The sequence below is a fragment of the Erythrolamprus reginae genome, chromosome 2 (assembly GCF_031021105.1).
Source record: "Erythrolamprus reginae isolate rEryReg1 chromosome 2, rEryReg1.hap1, whole genome shotgun sequence".
NCBI lineage: Eukaryota > Metazoa > Chordata > Lepidosauria > Squamata > Dipsadidae > Erythrolamprus > Erythrolamprus reginae.
Genome location: NC_091951.1, coordinates 821,374 through 844,880, shown reverse-complemented (window position 1 = coordinate 844,880; position 23,507 = coordinate 821,374). Strand labels below are relative to the sequence as shown.

The 23,507-nt window shown below is 44.4% G+C and overlaps 1 pseudogene; it reads right to left on the bottom strand.

Moving 5' to 3' along the window:
• Positions 1-2,655: 2,655 nt before the first annotated feature.
• LOC139158398 (zinc finger protein 107-like) lies at positions 2,656-22,976 on the bottom strand (annotated as a pseudogene).
• Between the last annotated feature and the right edge of the window lie 531 nt (positions 22,977-23,507).

Below are 23,507 nucleotides of genomic sequence, written 5' to 3'. Positions count from 1 at the left end.
TTCAGCCCCTGGACTTCAATCTGCACAGGGTAAAAGCCCATCGCGGTGCAGAAGGAGAGGGAGGCACACAAGAGGCACAGGTCCCAGAACAGAAGACCAAGCTGGTTACTTCAGATGCCACCTGGGACTGACCGTGTCCCGAGCCCTGGCAACCTTTTGATTGCAGGATGCACCAAGGCTTTGCCAGGGCCATGCCAAGATCCTTACTGAAGGGGGGATTTGGGGGATGCAGAAGGTAGAAACCTGTCAAAAAAGTACCGTACATCCAGTTAGCTACGGTCAGAAGCGCCAAATTCACCCCAAGACATTCTTTTTAATACTTTTCTGAACCCATGTCACAACATACTTCCTTGTTGTCTTAGTTTCCACATATAACCGTGTACGTCTCAAGCCTCTGGCTTCATCTGGCTTCAGTTCCCTATTTGGTTTCAATGTTCTAATTCCAAATGTATCTCAAAACTACATGATTTGCAAAATCACATTTTATAGCAACAGCTCAGCAAGCTTACAAATATTTCTGATAGACTTTGCAACCTTTCTCTCTAAAATTTTGGTTTCTGTAACTTTTTAGGGCCTAGTATCTTTCCGAGAGCTATATAAGCAAACCCCAGTGGTCTCCCCCACAGAATCCGTTCCACCTCAGAGTACTTTGCTAACAGTATTGCTCCTGGGGGGGGGGAATTACTGACTGTTCTGTCGGGCTCTCTGGTAGACTCCGCCCAAAAATGCACAGGTACAAATTTCAGACACACACACGTTTGAGAATTCAAAACAATGTTCTTTATAATGAAAATTCACTTAAACCAAGCCCTCTTTTGGTATAGCCAAGAGCACTGGTCTCCAAACAAACTGGTCATTTGTACAAATCCCTTATCAGTTCTGTGATACTTAGCTTGCAGCTGTGAGGCAATTCACAGTCCTTCTTCTTTCACAAAGTGAAACACACCTTGCTCTGGTTTAGTTTCAAAGCGGGGAAATATCAGCATACAAAAGGTCAAAGTCAGCAAGGCAGTCACGAAACACAACGATCAGATAATCCTCCACAATGGCCAAACCCACAGGCTGCTCTTTATAGCAGCCTCACTAATGACCACAGCCCCACCCAACCCCACGTGGCCTCATTTTTTTTGATAATAATCTCTCAGTTGTTGTTGCCTATACATTGCTCTCCGCATGCGTGGCTGTATCATTAACTCTTGTTTTGAACCCAAGGAGGGGCTAGATAATTGATCTCCTTCTGAGCTGTCTGCCCCACTCTCCTCCTCCGTCACTCATGTCTTCTTGGTCAGAGGAGCCTTCAGCAGCAGATTCAACCGGGGGCAAATCAGGCCTGCAGCATATGAATGTCTCCCCCACATCCAGTCCTTGGAGCAGGAGCTGGGCCACAGCTAACCACAACACTGACCCCCTCAGAGAGGGTTCGCAACTTGGGCGTCCTCCTTGATCCACAGCTCACATTAGAGAACCATCTTTCAGCTGTGGCGAGGGGGTTGTTTGCCCAGGTTCGCCTGGTGTACCAGTTGCGGCCCTATCTGGACCAGGAGTCACTGCTCACAGTCACTCATGCCCTCATCACCTCAAGGTTCGACTACTGCAACGCTCTCTACATGGGGCTACCTTTGAAAAGTGTTCGGAAACTTCAGATTGTGCAGAATGCGGCCGCGAGAGCAATCATGGGCTTTCCTAGATATGCCCATGTCTCATCAACACTCCACGGCCTGCACTGGCTGCCGATCAGTTTCCGGTCACAATTCAAAGTGTTGGTCATGACCTTTAAAGCCCTTCATGGCATTGGACCAGAATACCTCCGGAACTGCCTTCTACCGCACGAATCCCAGCGGCCGATAAGATCCCACAGAGTTGGCCTTCTCCGGGTCCCGTCGACAAAACAATGTTGTCTGGCGGGATCCAGGAGAAGAGCCTTCTCTGTGGCGGCCCCGGCCCTCTTGAATCAACTCCACCCCGGAGATCAGGACTGCCCCCACGGTCCTTGCCTTTCGCAAACTTCTGAAAACCCACCTTTGTCACCAGGCTTGGGGAAACTGACATACCCCTAGCTGTTCCATTTCATGTATGGTTTGTCTGAACTATATGATTGTTTTTTATAAGGGTTTTTAAATTGTTTTTAATATTGGATTTCTATCTCATGTATTATTTGTTGTGAGCCACTCCAAGTCCTTGGAGAGGGGTGGCATACAAATACAAATTATTATTATTATTATTATTATTATTATTATTATTATGTCAGTACAACATAGCAAACAAGATCACTATGCTGGATTTCGTATTTCATCACCAGTCGGGCGCTTCCCAAGCACCTAGGACTGCGTGATTATTATTATTGTTGTTGTTGTTTTTAATATAAATTAATTCTATAATGCTGAAGAACATTCAATTTGTTATTTGTAATTTATCTAATCTGGTTGGGACCTAGAGAAAGAACATTTGCAGTGTGGGTTTTGTTTTTCATAATAAAGCCCATTTGCATCTGGGGACATTAAAAATCTTTGTGGTATAGCGGGGGGGGAAGGCAGAGGCTTTAAAAAGTGAAAATCGTGACGGACTGTTTGAGCAAGAAATGCAAATTCTAGATGAGAGAAAATATTTGAGCAACAAAATGGATGGAGCATTTTTAAATAACTGGAAATTGAAAACTTTCAATTCGACATTTTATTGAAAACGTCTTCAATTCCAATAAATTACTTTTAGTTGTTGATTCAGCCTTTCATCTGAATTGATGGGAGTAATATGCTCACTTTGTAAACTGCTCAAAGATAAGTGGTAAAGCACTGTGGAGTAATATATAAATGTTAGTGGAATATTGCTATAGTTATATAGTTTCTCCTGAGCATGGATCCTTTTATCAGTAGATGACCATCCTGAGCAAAGGTCTTTCCACATTCATTGCATTTATCCGGTTTCTCCCCTGTGTGGATGATCTTATAGGGAATAAAATTGCTTTTTTGAGCAAAGGTCTTTCCACACTCCATGCATTTATAAGGATTTCCCCCTGTGGATCCTTTCATGGGAAATAAGATTACTTCTTTGAGCAAAGGTCTTTCCACACTCCAAGCATTTATACGGTTTCTCCCCTGTATGGATCCTTTTATGAGAAATAAAATTGCTTCTATGAGCAAAGGTCTTTCCACACTCCATGCATTTATTTGGCTTCTCCCCTGTGTGGATCATCTTATGAGAAGTAAGATTACTTCTTCGAGCAAAGATCCTTCCACACTCCATGCATTTATACGGCTTCTCCCCCGTATGGAGCTTTTTATGGGAAATAAGATGACTTCTTTGAGTAAAACTCTTTTCACACTCCATGCATTTGTATGGCTTTTCCCCTGTGTGGATCAACTTATGGGAACTAAGGTGACTTCCTTGAGCAAAGGTCTTTCCACACTCCATGCATTTATATGGCTTCTCTCCTGTGTGGATCCTTCTATGGGTAATAAGATGACTTCTTTGAGCAAAGGTCTTTCCACACTCCATGCATTTATATGGCTTCTCGCATTTATGGATCATCTTATTGGAAGTAGGATGACTACTTTTGGCAAAGGTCCTTCTACACTCCATACATTTATACGGCTTCTCCCCTGTGTGGATATTTTTATGGGAAGTAAGATGACTTCTTTGAGCAAAGGTCTTTTCACACTCTATGCATGTATAAGGCTTTTCTTTTGTGTCAATCACTTTTTGAGATGTAAGATAGTTATTTCCATGAAAAAGAATTGATGTCCCATGGTAATTTTGTCCGTTGTGTCTTCCTATAGCATCTTCTCCTTTGTTTTGGGTTAAAGAGTATTCATTTACTTGTACTTTAGCTTTCGTTAGCTTCACACTTTCCCCAGTATATTTATTCCTTATTTTCTCTTGTTGGGCAAGAGAGTCTTGAATCAGAGCATCAGTGGAAGATGAGCTTTCCTGATTCTTCTCTGACTGGTTTCTCTGAGGGCTTTCAAATTCCATTCGAATTCCAAGCTTCTCCGTTCCATCTTCAGCATTGATCAGTTGGAACAGTTCACAGGAATCTTGATCTTTACCTTCAAAACAAAAGGGAAATGAAAATGATAACAAGGTTAGAGAAAATGGATAGAAAGTCAAGTGAAATTCCTTCGGAATTTCTCCAAAATGTCATTAGGTTGTATGTTTGCATGCTTACACTTCTGTGATATAAACATTACTATTTATTAGATTTGTATGCCGCCCCTCTCCGTAGACTCGGGGCGGCTTACAGCAATGGTAAAAACAATATATAATAACAAATCTAATAGTTGGAATCTAAAATAACAATACATTTTAAAAGTCTAAAAAACAAGAAACCCCAATATATAAAAACATACATACAGTCATCATACACAAAAACTACATAGGCAGGGGGAGATGTTTTAGTTCCCCCACGCTTGACAGCAGAGGTGGGTTTTAAGGAGTTTACGAAAGGCAAGGAGGGTCGGGGCAGTTCTAATCTCTGGAGGGAGCTGATTCCAGAGGGTCGGAGCCGCCACAGAGAAGGCTCTTCCCCTGGGTCCTGCCAAATGACATTGTTTAGTTGACGGGACCCGGAGGAGACCAACTCTGTGGGACCTAACTGGTCGCTGGGATTCGTGCAGCAGAAGGCGGTCTCGTAGATACCCTGGTCCGGTGCCATGAAGGGCTTTATAGGTAATGACCAACACTTTGAATTGTGACCGGAAACTGATCGGCAACCAATGCCGACTGCGGAGTGTTGAAGTAACATGGGCATATTTGGGAAAGCCCCTGACTGCTCTCGCAGCTGCATTCTGCACGATCTGAAGTTTCCGAACACTCTTCAAAGGTAGCCCCATGTAGAGCGCATTACAGTAGTTGAACCTCGAGGTGATGAGAGCATAAGTGATTGTGAGCAGTGACTCCCGGTCCAAATAGGGCCGCAACTGGTGCACCAGGCGAACCTGGGCGAACGCCCCCCTCGCCACAGCCGAAAGATGTTTCTCTAATGTGAGCTGTGGATCGAGGAGGACGCCCAATTTGCGGACCTTCTCTGAGGGGGTCAGTAATTCCCCCCCCAGGGTGATGGACGGACAGATGGAATTGTCCCTGGGAGGCAGAACCCACAGCCACTCCGTCTTATCAGGGTTGAGTTTGAGTCTGTTGACACCCATCCAGGCCCCAACAGCCACCAGATACCAGCACATCACTTCCACGGCTTCGTTGATGATGACTTCCATATTCATGAGTCATGAGAGTGTACAAAGCTTCCATTCTCCTAATGCTCTTCTGGAACCAGACAATGGTGGGAGGGGTGGGTGAATATGCAGGGCAAATGTTGCAGCCCCTCTGCTGTCATTCCTAAGTATGCACTATTGCCATGGTGCTGCAACACTCATAATTTCAGGACTGGATCCCACGTACTTCGGGGAGGGCTGCTCATAACCTGGAATGGTCACTAAGTGAACTGTCGTAACTCAAGGATGACCTGTACCCTAGGATGCTCTCAGTGACCCTGCAGGAGGCTTTTGTTCTTGAATTGGATTGGGAGAATGCTCTTCCATGGGCTGAGGGGGAAAGTTCTGTTCCCACACAATTTTGGAGGTTTCATAGGACAAAGGACAATACACTCCTCCCACATGTCCTCCCTAGGATACATAAAGGCCCACTTTGTTCTTTTCGGCCCCTACAAATATGTTCAAATAGAAATGGAAACTACAGAGAAGAAATGCACAGAAAACATCTAAGCAAAGAGACATTGTGTGGGTTCAGAGACTTTGGCCTGCCACAGTGTTTTAGCATTAGGGCCCTTGGGAGGAGTAGCGAATGAGAGGGAAAGTTACCAGACACAACAAATTCCGTCCTTCGAGCCAAGATGATCTTTTGTTGTTGTTCTGTCGGGCTCTCTGGTAGACTCCTCCCAAAAATCCACACGTACAAATTTCAGACACACACACGTTTGAAAATTCAAAACAATGTTCTTTATACCGAAAACTCAAATAAACCAAGCCCTCTTTTGGTATAGCCAAGAGCACTCGTCTCCAAACAAACTGGTAATTTGTACAAGTCCCTTATCAGTTCTGTGATACTTAGCTTGCAGCTGTGAGGCAATTCACAGTCCTTCTTCTTTCACAAAGTGAAACACACTTTGTTCTGGTTTAGTTTCAAAGCAGGGAAAAATCAGCACACAAAAGATCAAAGTCAGCAAAGCAGTCACAAAACACAACGATCAGATAATCCTCCACAATGGCCAAACCCACAGTCTGCTATTTATAGCAGCCTCACTAATGACCACAGCCCCACCCAACCACAGGTGGCCTCCTTTTCTTTGATAATAATCTCTTGTTGCTGCCTATGCATCGCTCTCTGCATGTGTGGCTGTATCATTAACTCTTGTTCTGAATCAAAGGAGGAGCTAGAGAATTGATCTCCTTCTGAGCTGTCTGCCCCACTCTCCTCCTCCCTGTCACTCATGTCTTCTTGGTCAGAGGAGCCTTCATCATCAGATTCCACCGGGGGCAAAACAGGCCGGCAGCATGTGGATGTCTCCCCCACATCCACAGTCCTTGGGGCAGGAGCTGGGCCAGAGCGAACCACAACAGTTCTTCATCAACTGAAGGAAAGAGGAAGTTAGTGAAATCCCTGCCCCAGACTGGGTCTCGTGATGGACTTGTGGGTGGGAACTGGGAAGACATTAGTATCAGAATGAAGATGGTGTGACCAGCATGGCTTTGTTAATAAATCGAACATGCCCCCATCAAGGTTAGCAAAGATTTACCCGACACTTCAAGACACCTGCTGGAAATGTAAACAACAAAAAGGTTCCTTTTTTCATATGTGGTGGTCCTGCCCTAAAATTCAAAAAGTATGGGAAACAACCCACAGATGGCTTACAGAAATTATAAGAGAGGAGATAGACTATAACCCCGAGGGCATGCTCTTAGGAATCTGGAAAAGACGTTACTCCAAGCAAACACTTTTCCTTATGACAAACATAATCACCGCGGTTAGAATATCACTGGCACAAATGTGGAAAAATGAACAGACCCCATCGGAAAGCTTAATTATTGATAAAATATATAGATGTGTAGAGATGGACGAAATGACAAGGGAATAAAATATAAAGAATCTAAAGAATTATGGCACAAATGGCACAAATGGATTCAAAACAAAAACTGAAAAGTAACAATACAAAGTATCAGTATACAGTGGTACCTCATGATACGAACCCCTCGCCATACAAACAACCCGAGATACGAAACTGGGGTTCGGAAATTTTTTGCCTCTTCTTACGAACGTTTTCCGTCTTACGAACCCGCCGCCGCTGCGAAGCCCCGCCACCCGGCTGTCGCTTTTTGAAACAACCGGGGGGCTTCTCAGCGTCCTCCTGAACCCGAACGCCAAACCCGAACTTCTGGGTTTGGCGTTTGGGAGGCCGCTGAGAAACCCCCCGGCTGTTTCAAAAGGTGACAGCCAGGCGGCGGGGCTTCTCGGCGTCCACCCAAACCCGAACTTTTGCCAAACTTCCGGGTTCGGCATTGGGAGAACGCTGAGAAGCGCCCGGCTGTTTCAAAAGGTGACAGCCGGGTGGCGGCATTTTTTTGCGTTTTTTTTTCCGTTGCACACATTAATTCATTTTACATTGTTTCCTATGGGAAACAATGTTTCGTCTTACGAACTTTTCGCCTTACGAACCTCCCCCGGGAACCAATTAGATTCGTAAGACGAAGTATGACTGTATATAGAAATAAAAATAAATACCTCGTAATATTAATGGAAATGAAATAAAAACATGCGACTAATGATTATAGAAACTAAAAAAAAAGTATACTTATTAATATCTCTTTTCCTTTTTTTCTCTTCTAATATTATGCTTTACTTATGATATCTATATTTGATTGTATATAATATATAGAGAAATGAATGATATATTTAAAATGTAATAGAAACGGATTAAGATCTGTAAAAACAGAACACATGAGAAATATTCTTTTTAAAATCAATAAAGAAACTTAAAAAAATAAAAAAATTCGAACCTTGAGTGAAAGAATTGGACTGGATCTTGATTTATTTCTCAGATGCTGTCTGGGGCGTTGACACATTGACTCTTTCCTTCCTTGGAGCACCAGAAGGCCAGATCCTTTCCTTCTGCCTCCCAGGAGACGATGTCTCATTATATTGGTTGTTAAATAAAGAACTAACTATAATCTTCCTTCTTGAACTCTGATTGGTGTCATACTCTTACCCAGAAAGACCACGTTCCTATGGTTTTCCAGCATGATTTCCGAATGCAACGCTTTCTGGTCAGGATCCAGCTGAGACCATTCCTCCTCAGAGAAAGACACAGCCACCTCCTCAAAGGACACAGGACTCTCCTGAACATGGAGAAAGAACAGAACAGGAGGATTTGCAGGATCTTTTCATGTACAGTGTTCCCTCGATTTTCGCGGGTTCGAACTTCGCGAAAAGCCTATGCCACGGTTTTTCAAACATATTAATTAAAAAATACTTTGAGTCCCCCCCCCCCCTATACCACGGTTTTTCCTGCCCAATGACATCATATGTCATTGCCAAACTTTCATCCACCTTTAATTAAAAAATAAATAAATAAACTTTAATAAATAAACATGGTGAGTAATAATCTAAATGGTTGCTAGGGGAATGGGAAATTGTAATTTAGGGGTTTAAAGTGTTAAGGGAAGGCTTGGGATACTGTTCTCTTTCTTTTTATTACTTGATGTGGAAGTCCAACCGCTGTTCGATCTCCTTCATAAAAACCAGAGAGCTTCATTCTTTGTTTCTCTGCAAAGAATAAATAATTTCAAAATGCATAATGAGCAAAATAGGAGGAGGTCTTCTATAGAAGAGGAGAGAGAATAAACGTAAGACAGATGGGTCATCGGAGGATCTTTCATTACCTTTTGAGGTCTCCTGACTTGGATCTTCCCAAGGGATCCTCCAGAAAAATGGCTCGTGAGCGGGATCTGGTGGATTCTTTTTCCCCTCAAGATCATTGATCTCCACAGTGCAGCACTTCAAATAGTAGGGAAGAAAACAGAAGCAGAATTAATGTACATTGCACAACACAAAGTTGTTAGCCGCCCCGAGTCCGTAGAGAGGGGCGGCATACAAATCCAATCAATCAATCAATCAGTCAATCAATAAATAAATACATAAATAAATAAATATAAATAAATATAAATAAATAAATAAATAAAATTAAAAAATACATAAATAAAATAAATAAATAAAATAAATAAATGAATGAATAAATAAAATAAATAAAATAATAAATAAATATTCAGAACATAATCTCAAAGCCCCAACATCCAACCGTGAGGTTGAGTGACAAAACAATGGAACAATGTTGTACAAGAATTGGTGAATTGCCACATATTAGGAACGCCAGAGAAGTTGGGGAATTCAATTCAATTTCAATTTATTAGACTTGTATGCCGCCCTTCTCCGAAGACTCGGGCCGGCATACAAATCTAATAAATTGAGGGAAGGAGAAGTGAAGTATTCTAACACACTCTCTAGTCTCTTTTGAGCTCCCCAAAGTGTCTCACCTGCAACTGGACCTGCTCCTTTGGCTCCTCCACTGGCTCAAGAGGAGGCCTTCTGCCAGGGCCACCGCCTGGGAGCTGGTCTCTGCTCCACACTCCACTATTCCCCCCTTCCATTTTCCGGTTTCCTCCTTTCCAAAAGGTTGTGTCTCCAGCCTTCCGCTATCCTGTAGAGCAGTGTATCCAAACCTTGGCAACTTGAAGATATTTGGACTACAACTCCCAGAATTCCCAGAGTTGAAGTCCAAATATCTTCAAGTTGCCAAGAGCCCTTCACTCCTCCACTCAAAACAGAATACCCTACGAGACTAGACTTTCAATCCTGGGCTTAGAAAGTTTAGAACTAAGATGCCTTAAACAAGATCTAAGTATTGCCCACCAGATCATATGCTGCAACGTCCTGCCTGTTGGCGACTACTTCAGCTTCAACCGCAACAACACAAGAGCACACAACAGATTTAAACTTAATATTAACCGCTCCAAACTTGACTGTAAAAAATATGACTTCAGTAACCGAGTTGTCGAAGCGTGGAACTCATTACCGGACTCCATAGTGTCATCCCCAAACCCCCAACACTTTACCCTTAGATTATCTACGGTTGACCTCTCCAGATTCCTAAGAGGTGAGTAAGGGGCGAGTACAAGTGCACTAGAGTGCCTTCCGTCCCCTGTCCTATTGCTCTCCTATATCTCCTATACCTTTCTTCTATTCCTATATCTCTTCTTCTATTCTTTCATTGATATGTTCTATTACTATATCCTCTTTTCTATTATTTCTTAGATATATTTTACTATATCTCCTCTATAACCTTCATCATGTATTTTACTATGTGTATATAGATATATACCCACTAAAACCCTAATTGTGTATTGGACTAACTAACTAACTAACTAACTAACTAACTAACTAACTAACTAAATAAAATAGGGTGGGAAACACTGCTGTAGAGCAACTCCAAATGGGATCAAGGGTTTTTGTGGGTCTATAGATGCCTTTTCCTTCACAGGACCCTTTTTTTCTAGTCTCAAAATCTTGTTCATTTATTTACTAAACAAAACACAATGAAAAATAGAAAAGTGTCTCACCTGCTCCTTCTGCTCCTCCGCCTGGCTCAGGAGGAGGCCTTCCGCCAGGGCCACCGCCTGGGAGCTGGTCTCTGCTCCACACTCCTGCACCCATTCCTCCATCTCTGGGGGCAGAAGGGACAGGAGATACTCCAGAACCACCAGGTCCAGCATCTGGGCTTTGGTGTGTTTCTCTGGTCTCAGCCATCGCCTGCACAAGTCGTGGAGTCGGCTGCAAAGTCCTCGGGGACCCTCAGCCTCCCGGTATTGGATGGAGTTCCAGGGCTGAACTTCCGAAGGGAGGATGGGTTCTTCCTCCAGGATCTTCTGCCCGGGTCTTGTCCAGAGCTTCCCCCCCTTCCCAGGCTGAGCGGCTGCAGGGCCTTTTCCGCTTCCCCCCTTTGCAACAGGTGGGGTCTCCATCCTTCCTCTGTCCTGCAGAGCAACTCCAAAGGGGTCCAAGGACTCTTGTGGGTCTCCAGAGGCCTTTTCCTTCACGGGACCATTTCTGGGAACACAGGACGGATCCCTCCAGGTGGTTCCGCTCTTTTTTTCTTCCCCCAGGAGAAAATGGGGCCTTGCAAAGACCCCAAATGGCTTCCGGTTTCTGTCTCTGAGGTGGAAGGAAAAACAAAGGCCCAGAATGAGAAGGTGGAATTCAACCCCTGAGCGACCTTCACCCAACCTGCCCGGAGCCCCAAGAGGCTCATCCCAGCGCAGGGCCCAGGTCCCCCGAGCAGGGCCGGGAAGGAGGCAGCTGCAGAGGCCGCCCCCTTCTCTCCCCCTCCGGGAGCCTGGTGCGAATCCCGCCTCCTCCTCCTCGCTTGGCTCCTCTCCTCCTCGGGGCCCACCCTGCCCTCCCCCGCTTTTTTTGCAGGGAGAGGGCGGCAGGGGAGCATGGGACTCGAGAAGAGCCGCCCCCCCCCCTCACCTGGGCCACGTCTGGATGTCCTCCCGCCGGACTCTTCCTCTCATGCGAGCACCAGAGGTTAAGGACAGCGAGTGTGACTTCCTAGAGCGGCAAGGCTCAGTGATGTCACTTCCTTCTCTCAGCCTCCTCCGGAAAGTCCCTCGTGACGTTCGGCCTCCGGCGGGTCAAGCGGGAAACGCCTGGAGTTCCCTTCCCTTGGCAGAGGGCGCCCCCTGGTGGCCTTGGGGCAAAGTCCCAAGCTGGGGGAAAAGGCGGGAAAGAGGAACGCAGGGGTGAGGGGAGGGAGGGGGCGGGGCTTCTTTCTCCCTCCCCTTTTCTAGGGACCCCAATGCCTGGAAGGAGGTTCCGGTCTTTCTCCTGAGGCGTTTCTAGGGCGGTTGGGCCCTTCCTCCAACTCTTCCCTCCGCTCGGCTTCCCCGTTGAGGGGAGGGAAGCTGGGGAGAAAAGACCAGGAGGTCTCTTGACCACCAGAAAGAAATGGGGGGGGGGGGGTCGAAGGTCAGGGAAATGGAAAGGGCCAATTCGCCCACAGATTCCAAACAAAGGAGACACGTGTTTAAGGAGAGGAGTCACCCTGTTCTCCTCTGAAGCGAAGTGGGGCTTCTCCCTGAGGGGTTTCCGTAGCTTCCCTCCAGTTTTGGAGGTGCCTGTGTGTGCCCCCCCCCAAGGCCTCGCGGGTTGGGGCTCTCCCCTCCCCCACCCTTACCATCCATGGTGGCAGCTTTTCCCTATTTAATAAACGTGTGTGTGTGTGTGTGTGTGTGTGTGTGTGTGCTGGTGGGTCTGCCCCAAATGCCTCCAGCCTCAGAGGAGGAGTGGGAGTGGCTGTGAAGGAGAAGAAGGGGTTTTCTCCTTTTGAGATGCTGAGGGCCAGAAAGAGAGGCAGGGCCAATGGGAATTCTCCCTGCTTCAGCGTCATCGGTCTCCAGGCAGTGTCCTTTGTGACATCAACTGTAGGAGGAGAAACAGTTGGTGCAGAGAGTGAAAGTGAAAGTGGGAGGGGGGACTGTAGCTCAAGGGAAGTTCAGGGCAGGCCCAGAAGGGGACTCTCCTCCTTTTATTTTATTTTATTTTATTTTATTTTAATTTAATTTAATTTATTTTAATTTATTTTATTTTATTTTATTTTATTTATTTATTTATTTATTTATTTATTTATTTATTTATTTATTTATTTATTTATTTATTTATTTATTTATTTATTTATTTATTTATTTATTTATTTAGTCCAATATACAATGAGAATTTTAGTGGGTATATATGTATATACACATAGTAAAATACATGATGAAGGTTATAGAGGAGAGACTCATAGTAAAATATATCTAAGAAAGAATAGAAAAGAAGATATAGTAATAGAACATATCAATGAAAGAATAGAAGAAGAGATAGAGGAATAGAAGAAAAGATATAGGAGATATAGGAGAGCAATAGGACAGGGGACGGAAGGCACTCTAGTGCACTTGTACTCGCCCCTTACTGACCTCTTAGGAATCTGGAGAGGTCAACCGTGGATACTCTAAGGGTCAAGTGTTGGGGGTTTGGGGAGGACACTATGGAGTAATGAGTTCCACACTTCGACAACTCGGTTACTGAAGTCATATTTTGTACAGTCTTTGCTCTCTTCAGTTAGACTTTCCTCTGTGTGGGTGGAGGGATGGACTAGACGTCCGCAAGAAACCCTTCCACCACTTCAGACAAACGGTTATCCAACATCTTCTTAAAAACTTCCAGTGTTGGAGCATTCACAGCTTCTGGAGGCAAGCTGTTCCACTGATTAATTGTTTCAACTGTCAGGAAATTTCTCCTTCGTTCTAAGTTGCTTTTCTCCTTGATTAGTTTCCACCCGTGGCTTCTTGTCCCGCCCTCAGGTGATTTGGAGAACAGTCTGACTCCTTCTTTTTTGTGGCAGCCCCTGAGATATACATAGAAACATAGAAACATAGAAGTCTGACGGCAGAAAAAGACCTCCTGGTCCATCTAGTCTGCCCTTATACTATTTTCTATATTTTATCTTACAATGGATATATGTTTATCCCAGGCATGTTTAAATTCAGTTACTGTGGATTTACCAACCACGTCTGCTGGAAGTTTGTTTCAAGGATCTACTACTCTTTCAGTGAAATAATATTTACTCATGTTGCTTTTGATCTTTTCCCCAACTAACTTCAGATTGTGTCCCCTTGTTCTTGTGTTCACTTTCCTATTAAAAACACTTCCCTCCTGGACCTTATTTAACCCTTTAATATATTTAAATGTTTCGATCATGTCCCCCCTTTTCCTTCTGTCCTCCAGACTATACAGATTGAGTTCATTAAGTCTTTCCTGATACGTTTTATGCTTAAGACCTTCCACTGTTCTTGTAGCCCGTCTTTGGACCCGTTCAATTTGGTCAATATCTTTTTGTAGGTGAGGTCTCCAGGACTGAACACAGTATTCCAAATGTGGTCTCACCAGCATTCTATATAGCGGGATCACAATCTCCCTCTTCTGCTTGTTCTACCTCTAGCTATGCAGCCAAGCATCCTACTTGCTTTCCCTACTGCCCGACCACACTGCTCATCCATTTTGAGACTGTCAGAAATCACTACCCCTAAATCCTTTTCTTCTGAAGTTTTTGCTAACACAGAACTGCCAATGCAATACTCAGATGGAGGATTCCTTTTCCCCAAGTGCATTATTTTACATTTGGAAACATTAAACTGCAGTTTCCATTGCTTTGACCATTTATCTAGTAAAGCTAAATCATTTACCATATTACAGATGCCTCCAGGAATATCAACCCTATTGCACACTTTAGAGTCATCGGCAAATGTAATAAACTATATTATTATTATTATTATTATTATTACTATTACTATTATTATTTAGATTTGTATGCCGCCCCTCTCCGCAGACTCGGGGCGGCTATAACTATAACTTAGGTTCCCAAACTGCCCCAGGAGCCTGGTCTTTCTCTGAAAGGGGCTTCCGGAGTCTTTCTAGCTAGACGGAGGAAAAGAGTCCCTGAAACGGGGGTGGGTGGGTGGGCGGACTGAGCGAGAGAGAGGAATCCCCCAGGAGCAGTGGAGGGAGGGGCCACTCCAGAGGGACTACTTTCTGGGGTCAGAGCATCAGTTCCCCTGCCCTGGCATTCCCCAGAGAAGGGAGGGAGGGAGGGAGTTGTGATCAACAACTGCCATTCTTCAACCAAAGCCGAGTTGGCATTTGCCGGGGTGGGATGGGGGTGGTGTGGTCAGAAAGTGTGGAAGGAATGAGGGATATTGGAGAAAGGGAAAGTGGTGGCAGGTAGTGGCTCTTGATCTCCTCCCTCACCAAATCTTCTAAGTGGCAAAAGTTTTGGATGGATTAATGGGGGTGGGTGGGTTTCTCAGCGTACATAAAATAAAATATACATTTGTCAAGAATCATGTGGTGCAACACTTAATGATTGTCATAGGGGTCAAATAAGCAATGAAGAAGCAATATTAATAAAAATCTTAGGATACAAGCAACAAGTTACAGTCATACAGTCAACATGGGAGGAAATGGGTGATAGGAATGATGAGAAAAACTAGTAGAATAGAAGTGCAGATTTAGTAGAAAGTCTGACAGTGTTGAGGGAATTATTTGTTTAGCAGAGTGATGGCGTTCAGGAAAAAACTGTCCTTGTGTCTAGTTGTCTTGGTGTGCAGTGCTCTGTAGCGACGTTTTGCGGGTAGGAGTTGAAACAGTTTGTGTCCAGAATGTGAGGGGTCAGTCAATATTTTCCCCGCCCTCTTTTTGACTCGTGCAGTCTACAGGTCCTCAATGGAAGGCAGTTTGGCAGCCATTGTTTTTTCTGCAGTTCTTAATTTTAGACAATAATGCACTGATAACATTTATTTATTTATTCGATTTTTATGCCGCCCTTCTCCTTAAGACTCAGGGCGGCTTATAACATGTCAGCAATAGCACTTTTTAACAGAGCCGGCCTATTGCCCCCACACTCCGGGTCCTCATTTGACCCACCTCGGAAGGGTGGAAGGCTGAGTCAACCTTGAGCCAGTGATCAGATTTGAACTGCTGACCTGCAGATCTACAGTCAGCTTGAGTGGCTGCAGTACAGCACTCTGCCTGCTGCGCCACCCCGGCTCTTTTGGGGTGCCAATTTGATGAAATGGGAGCTGCTGGAGAGAGATTTTTAATCCACTTCTGGATCCACTAATTAATCAGATTTTTTATTTTATTTTTAAAGAAACATAGAAGACTGATGGCAGAAAAAGACCCCATGGTCCACCTCGTCTGCCCTTATACTATTTCCTGTATTTTATCTTAGGATGGATCTATGTTTATCCCAGGCATGTTTCAATTCAGTTACCAACCACGTCTGCTGGAAGTTTGTTCCAAGCATCTACTACTCTTTCAGTCAAATAATATTTTCTCATGTTGCTTTTGATCTTTCCCCCAACTAACTTCAGATTGTGTCCCCTTGTTCTTGTGTTCACTTTCCTATTGAAAACACTTCCCTCCTGGACCTTATTTAACTCTTTAACATCTTTAAATGTTTCGATCATGTCCCCCCTTTTCCTTCTGTCCTCCAGACTATACAGATTGAGTTCATTAAGTCTTTCCTGATACGTTTTATGCTTAAGACCTTCCACCATTCTTGTAGCCCGTCTTTGGACCCGTTCAATTTTGTCAATATCTTTTTGTAGGTGAGGTCTCCAGAACTGAACACAGTATTCCAAATGTGGTCTCACCAGCATTCTATATAGTGGGATCATAATCTCCCTCTTCCTGCTTGTTATACCTCTAGCTATGCAGCCAAGCATCCTACTTGCTTTCCCTACTGCCCGACCACACTGCTCATCCATTTTGGGACTGTCAGAAATCACTACCCCTAAATCCTTCTCTTCTGAAGTTCCAACTTTCTCCTTCTGTCCATCCAGGAATTGATGGAACCCTGGTGCCTGAAGTCCTAAGACCAGTTCAAGTCCTCATTGGCTGACGCTCCTATCTCTACTTTCATCTGTTTCTATCATCAAGGATAGAAATCATACATATGTAACACACGTTTAAGTGATCATCCATTCGGACACCCAAGGTCCCTCTCACAATTACTGTTTTTGAGCCAGGTTTCCTATAATCGGTTTTTCCTGCCCAGGTGTGCAATATATGTGACTTTTCTCCACCTTAAGTTTCATTTTGTTTGATTCAACCTTATCTCATTTGGATCAGAAAGGCACAAAATGCAGACACACACAAATCGATAGACATGGTGGGTCAATGGTTAGAATGCTGTACTACAGGATAATTGCCCAGTCAGGAATTAGATCCCAACTGGCTCATGGTAGATTCAATCATTTATTTATTTATTTATTCATTCATTCATTTAATTAAATTTGTATGCCGCCCCTCTCCGTAGACTCGGGGCGGCTCACAATAGTAATAGAAAAAACAATGTACATGAGTGACTGTGAGCAGTGACTCCCGGTCCAAATAGGGCTGCAACTGGTGCACCAGGCGAACCTGGGCAAACGTCCCCCTCGTCACAGCTGAAAGATGGTTCTCTAATGTGAGCTGTGGGTCATTCTTCTGAGGTTGTTAAAATGAGGACCCAGATTGCTGTGGACAATATTCTGTATACTACTCAGAGAGTGTGGTAAAACATTGTGGAGTGGTATATAAATCTAAATGGAATCGCTATAGTTTCTCCTGAGCATGGATTCTTTTATGAGAAGTAAGATTACGATTATGAGCAAAGGTCTTTCCACATTCCGTGCATTTATATGGCTTCTCCCCTGTGTGGATCCTTTTATGGGAAATAAGGTTACATCTATGAGCAAAGTTTTTTCCACATTCTGTGCATTCATACGGCTTCTCCCTTGTGTGGATCCTTTTATGAGAAATAAGATTACATCTGTGAGCAAAGGTCTTTCCACATTCCGTGCATTTAAATGGCTTTTCCCCTGTGTGGATCCTTATGTGGGAAATAAGATTACGTTTTTCAGCAAAGGTCTTTCCACACTCCATGCATTTATACAGATTCTCCCCCGTGTGGATCCTTTTGTGGATAGTGAGTCTACTGCTCAGAGCAAAAGTCTTTCCACATTCTGTGCATTTAAATGGCTTCTCTCCTGTGTGGATCAACTTATGGGAAATAAGATTACGTTTTTCAGCAAAGGTCTCGCCACATTCCATGCATTTAAATGGTTTCTCCCCTGTGTGGATCCTTATGTGGGCAGTGAGTCTACTGCTCTGAGTAAACGTCTTTCCACATTCCGTGCATTTATACGGTTTCTCTCCTGTATGGATCCTCTTATGAGAAATAAGATTTCCTCTTTGAGCAAAGGTCTTTCCACACTCCGTACATTTATACGGCTTCTCCCCTGTGTGGATCTTCTTATGGGAAATAAGATGACCTCTTTGACCAAAGGTCTTTCCACACTCCATGCATTTATATGGCTTCTCCCCTGTGTGGATCTTCTTATGGAAAATAAGACTGTATCTATGAGAAAAGGTCTTTCCACATTCCAAGCATTTAAAAGGCTTCTCTCCCGTGTGGATCATCTTATGGGAAATAAGATTACCTCTTTGGGCAAAGGTATTTCCACATTCCATACATTTAAATGGTTTCTCTCCCGTATGGATTTTTTGGTGGCGCCCAAGTCCACTGCTCCAAGCAAAGGTCTTTCCACATTCCATGCATTTAAATGGTTTCTCCCCTGTGTGGATCCTTTCATGGGAAATAAGAGTACCTCTTTGAGCAAAGGTCTTTCCACACTCCATGCATTTAAATGATTTCTCTCCTGTGTGGAGCCTTTTGTGGATAATAAGTCCACTACTAGAAGCAAAGTTCTTTCCACACTCCGTGCATTTAAATGGTTTCTCTCCTGTGTGGATCTGTTTGTGTCTTCTAAGTCCACTGCTGTGAGTAAGTGCTTTCCCACAGTCTATGCATTTATATGGATTCTTCCCAGTGTGGATCATCATATGGGAAACAAGATTACTTTTTTTAGCAAAAGTCTTTCTGCACTCGGTGCATCTATATGGAGCATCGGTGGAAGATGAGCTTTCCTGATTCCAATTCTTCGACTGGTTTCTCTCATGGCTTTCCAATTCCATTCGAATTCCAAACTTCTCTATTCCATTTTTAGCATTGATCACTTGGAACAGTTCACAGGAATCTTGATTCTCCTGCCCATTATCACCTTCAAAGCAAGAGGGAAATAAAAAAATAACAAGGTTAGAGAAAAAGATCAAAGTGTAGAAAGTCAAGTGAATTTCCTTCTGAATTTCTCCAAAATTCCATTAGGTTATATGTTGGCATGTCTACAGTGTTGTGATATAGACATGATGATTTCTATATTCATGAATCATGAAAGCTTTGGAAATATCTAGAAAACATCTCTTTACAATTACCTACAGTATATACAGTGGTACCTCATGATACAAACCCCTCATGATACGAACCTGGGGTTCGGAAAATTTTTGCCTCTTCTTATGAACTTTTTTTGGCTTACGAACCCACCGCAGATCTCAAAATGGCGCTCCGCTGGGCGGCGCCACCTGGCTGTCACCTTTTAAAACAGCCGGGGGGCTTCTCGGCGTTCTCCCGAACCTGAACTTTTTGGGTTCGGGTTTGGGAGGCCGCCGAGAAGTGCCCGGCTGTTTCAGGTTACAGCCGGGCAGTGCCGCCTGGCGGAGCGTCGTTTTTACAATCAGCAGCGGCTTTTTTGGCCGAACTGGATGCTGGAAATGAGGTGGGGAATCCCAATAGGGAATTCCATGGGCAGAGCTTTGACGTCACGAAGATGTCCTTCCGGAACCCAAACCCGAACTTCCGGGTTCGGCGTTCAGGAGAACGCCGAGAAGCCCCCCAGCTGTTTCAGAAGATGACAGCCGGGCGGCGGCACTTCTTGGCGGCCTCCCGAACCCAAACCCGAAAAGTTCATGTTGGTGTTGGTGTTCGGTAGAACGCCGAGAAGCCCCCCGGCAGCACCCAGCAGAGCACCATTTTGCGATTTCCCCCCCATTTGCACGCATTAATCGCTTTTACATTGTTTCCTATGGGAAACAATGTTTCGTCTTACGAACTTTTCGCCTTACAAACCTACTTCCGGAACCAATTAAGTTCGTAAGACGAGGTATTAGTGTATATGCAAATCTCACTCAGTTTTGAGTTAAGGAATTGTCCTGATTTGCCCGAACTGGTGGTAACAAGTGCTTTCTGTTCCCTGAACTGGTAATAAAAAATCCTTTTAAAAATTAAAAAAAAAGGTTCTGGCACAATTGGGTGGCGCAATTGGTTTTCACAGCTGATGAACCTTTTTTTTTGGTTTGCTTTAAAAAGTTTTTAAAAAGGTTCTGATAATCAGCTTTTTGACAATCAGCTGACCCTTTTTAAAATAACTTTTTAAAAGCATTTTTTACTACCTATTTGCACGAACCATAACTCTATGAGGTGCCTGCTTGTTGCAGGGGCCATTTTTTAATGCTTTTGCAATATGTGTGAGTCAGTTGTGTAGGAGTCAGTTATGCAGCTTTTGTGCTGTCACTGTGTGAAGTGTGAAAGTTGGTTTTAGAGCTCTTTGTGGCTCTATGAGGTTCCTGGTTGTTGTTGCACGGGCTATTTTGTGTGCTTTTCAATTTTGTGTGAGTCAGTTGTGTGACTTTTGTGTTGTTTGTATGTTAAGTGTGAAAATTGGTTTTTCAGCTCGCCTGATCACATGACCAAGCCACGTCCACCCAGTCAGATGACCGCCCAGCCATGCTGACCAAGCCACACCCACAGAACAGATAGGGAACTGTTGTGGTTAGCTCTGGCCCAGCACCTGCCCCAAGGAATGTGCAGCTGGATGTGGGAGAAACATCCACATGCTGCAGGCCTGCTTTGCTCCCAGTAGAATCTGCCGACGAAGCCTCCTCTGTCCAAGGAAGCATGAGTGACAGGGAAGAGGGGAGTTTGGCGGACAGCCCAGGAGGAGATCAATCATCTGTATCATCCCTGGATTCTGAACAAGAATTAATGACACATCCACGCATGCGTAGAGTGATGCATAAGGGACAACAACTGAAGGATTATTACGAGAGAAAATGAGGCCACCTGTGGTTGGGTGGGGCTCCAGTAATTAGTGCTACAGATAAAAGTGCAGCCTGGTGTTTTAGCCTCATGGCAGTTTATCTGATTCATTGTTTCGTCAAGATTGTGGTTTTTGCTGTTCAGGATTGTGTGTGTGGACTCTCTGGACTTTAGAATTGGACTCAATTTCCCAGTTATTGGGTGAGCAATTGGACTGCATTTAACCTGTGCCCTGTGTGTACCAGAAAATCCCTTTGCCATTTAAAAAGGGAGCTGTTTCTGTTTTTCTGTTTATAAAAACTTTTGGGTTTTCCTTTTATCGTGTGGTGTGTGTCTTCCTGAACTAATTACCCTGTAATCACGGACGGTTGAGACACACCGGCAGAACAGGGAACATTCTTAGATTTCACCAGTGGTGCAGGCAGGGGTGGGCAGCAGGTAGAACATCATGGAATGCCGTTCCACCAGCGGAAATGGACCTGCGTACGAGATTCAGCTTCCGCGCATGAGCAGAAACCAAATCTCGCCACCCCAGCCAGCAGCAACAATGCCCCCCGCTAGGTAGGCCCAGAAAGCATGGTGCTTGTCCAGCGGGCGTGAGGCACCTCTGCTGCTGTTGCTGCTGTGGCCAGCTGGGGGCCACGGGGCTGTTTCCCGCGAGGTGCGGCGGTGGTCAGTCCTGGCTGGGAGCTGCCAGCAGGAAAAAAATCCTCCGGGGTGGGCCTGGTGGGCAGGCACGGCTGGTGGCGGGCAGTGGCAGAATGCCAGCCAGCGCAAGAAGCTCCATATGTGGTGCCTGACCATCCGCTACGTCGGTCACGCCTCCAAGCTGCTCGGCCAGGTGACGGGCCCGCTTGCCCCGCCTGCTCGAGCTGCGCCACAGAGAGGTCGCAAAGGTGCAATTTGGTCCAGAGCCCCCATTGCAGCCGTATTCTGTTTTACATTTTATGTTTTTGGTATGTATGTGTTGCATGGTTTTTAATTGGTTTAAAAATATTAGATTTGTTGCAATGTTCTGTTGACTTGATTATTGTTGTGAGCCGCCCCGAGTCTTCGGAGAGGGGCGGCATAGAAATCTAATTAATAATAATAATAATAATAATAATAATAATAATAATAATAATAATAATAACAACAACAACAGGAAAACAAACCTATACATGACCTGGATTGACTACAAGAAAGCCTTTGACTCATTGCCAGACAGCTGGATCATAAAATGCCTGGAAGTCATTGGAGTCAATGAAAACATCAGGAAATTCATAGAAAAGGTGATGAAATATCGGAAGACTGAGCTTTTTGTTGGGAATGAAAGCTATGGACTGGTCAACATCAGAAGGGGCATCTTCCAGGGGGACTCTTTGTCCCCATTGCTATTCATCATCGCTATAATCCCGCTGTCACTCATCCTACAGAAAACAAACCTAGGCTACCAAACTGCTTGGAATTCACCAAAAATTTCACACCTGCTGTATGTGGATGACCTGAAGTTGTATGGAAAATCAGAAACTGAGATACAGTCACTAACCAACACTGTGCGAATCTTCAGCAATGACATCAGCATGGAGTTTGGCCTGGATAAATGTGCCACAGTGGCACTGAACAAGGGGAAAATCAGTGAAAGTGAGGGCATTGAAATGCCAAATGGTCAAACCATCCAGTGCCACCAGCCAGAAGCCTACAGATACTTGGGCATCTTGCAACTGGACGATATCAAGCATGGCCATGTGAAAACTGTGATCAGCAAAGAGAACATCCAGAGGACCAGAAAACCTTTGAAGAGCAAACTGAATGGTGACAACACTATCAAGGCTATAAATACGTGGGCCATACCTGTCATTAGATAAAAGAGGAATTTAAACTCCAAGCTTACACCGATGATACGGTTTTTATTTTGGCTTTGGCATTATTATTATTATTATTCCAGGCCGTTACTAGGGACTCTGCTGAATTGTGCATAAACAAATCCGGTATTTCCCCAAGTGCCCTCTGAAAGCCCACCGGGTCCATCAGGCGTCCGGGGCAGAACCACTGAATCAGTTCCGCCTCCCTGCGGGGAAGGATTGGAGCCCTAAAATCAACCCATAGCAGAAAATGATCTGACCATGACAAAGGCAGGATCTCTAAGCCCCTGAAATTCAGATCATTGCTCAACTGCCCCGAGAAAAATACCATGTTGGAAGTGTGCCCCCTCCCTTTTGAGTCGAGCCCTGAATTACCTATACAGTAGTGTTTTTATAATAAAAAGCTAACTATAATCTGTCTCTGATTGGCAACTAGAAAACTCTTACCCAGAGAGACCACGTTCCTATAACTTTCCAGCATGACTTCCGAATGCAGCGCTTTCTGGTCAGGATCCAGCTGAGACCATTCCTCCTCAGAGAAAGACACAGCCACCTCCTCGAAGGACACAGGACTCTCCTGAACACAGGAAAAAGAACAGAACAGGAGGATTCATAACATCTGTTTATCTTCATCATTCATTTAGACAAGAGGATAGAAGGGGAGCTCATCACATTTGTAGACAGGAATACCAACACAGAAGATAAGCTCGAGATATAGAAAGACCAATAGATTGGACCCCATCTAACAAAATGAAATCAAGTGACAAATGTAAGGTTCTACATTTAGGGGGAAAAAACCCCAAATGCTGTGTTCAGTTCTGGAGACCTCACTTACAAAAAGATATTGACAAGATTGAATGGGTCCAAAGACGGGCTACAAGAATGGTGGAAGGTCTTAAGCATAAAATCTTTCCCCCAACTAACTTTTCCTTCTGTCCTCCAGACTCTACAGATTGAGTTCATGAAGTCTTTCCTGATACGTTTTATGCTTAAGACCTTCCACCATTCTTGTAGCCCGTCTTTGGACCCGTTCCATTTTGTCAATATCTTTTTCTACGTGAGGTCTCCAGAACTGGACACAGTATTCCAAA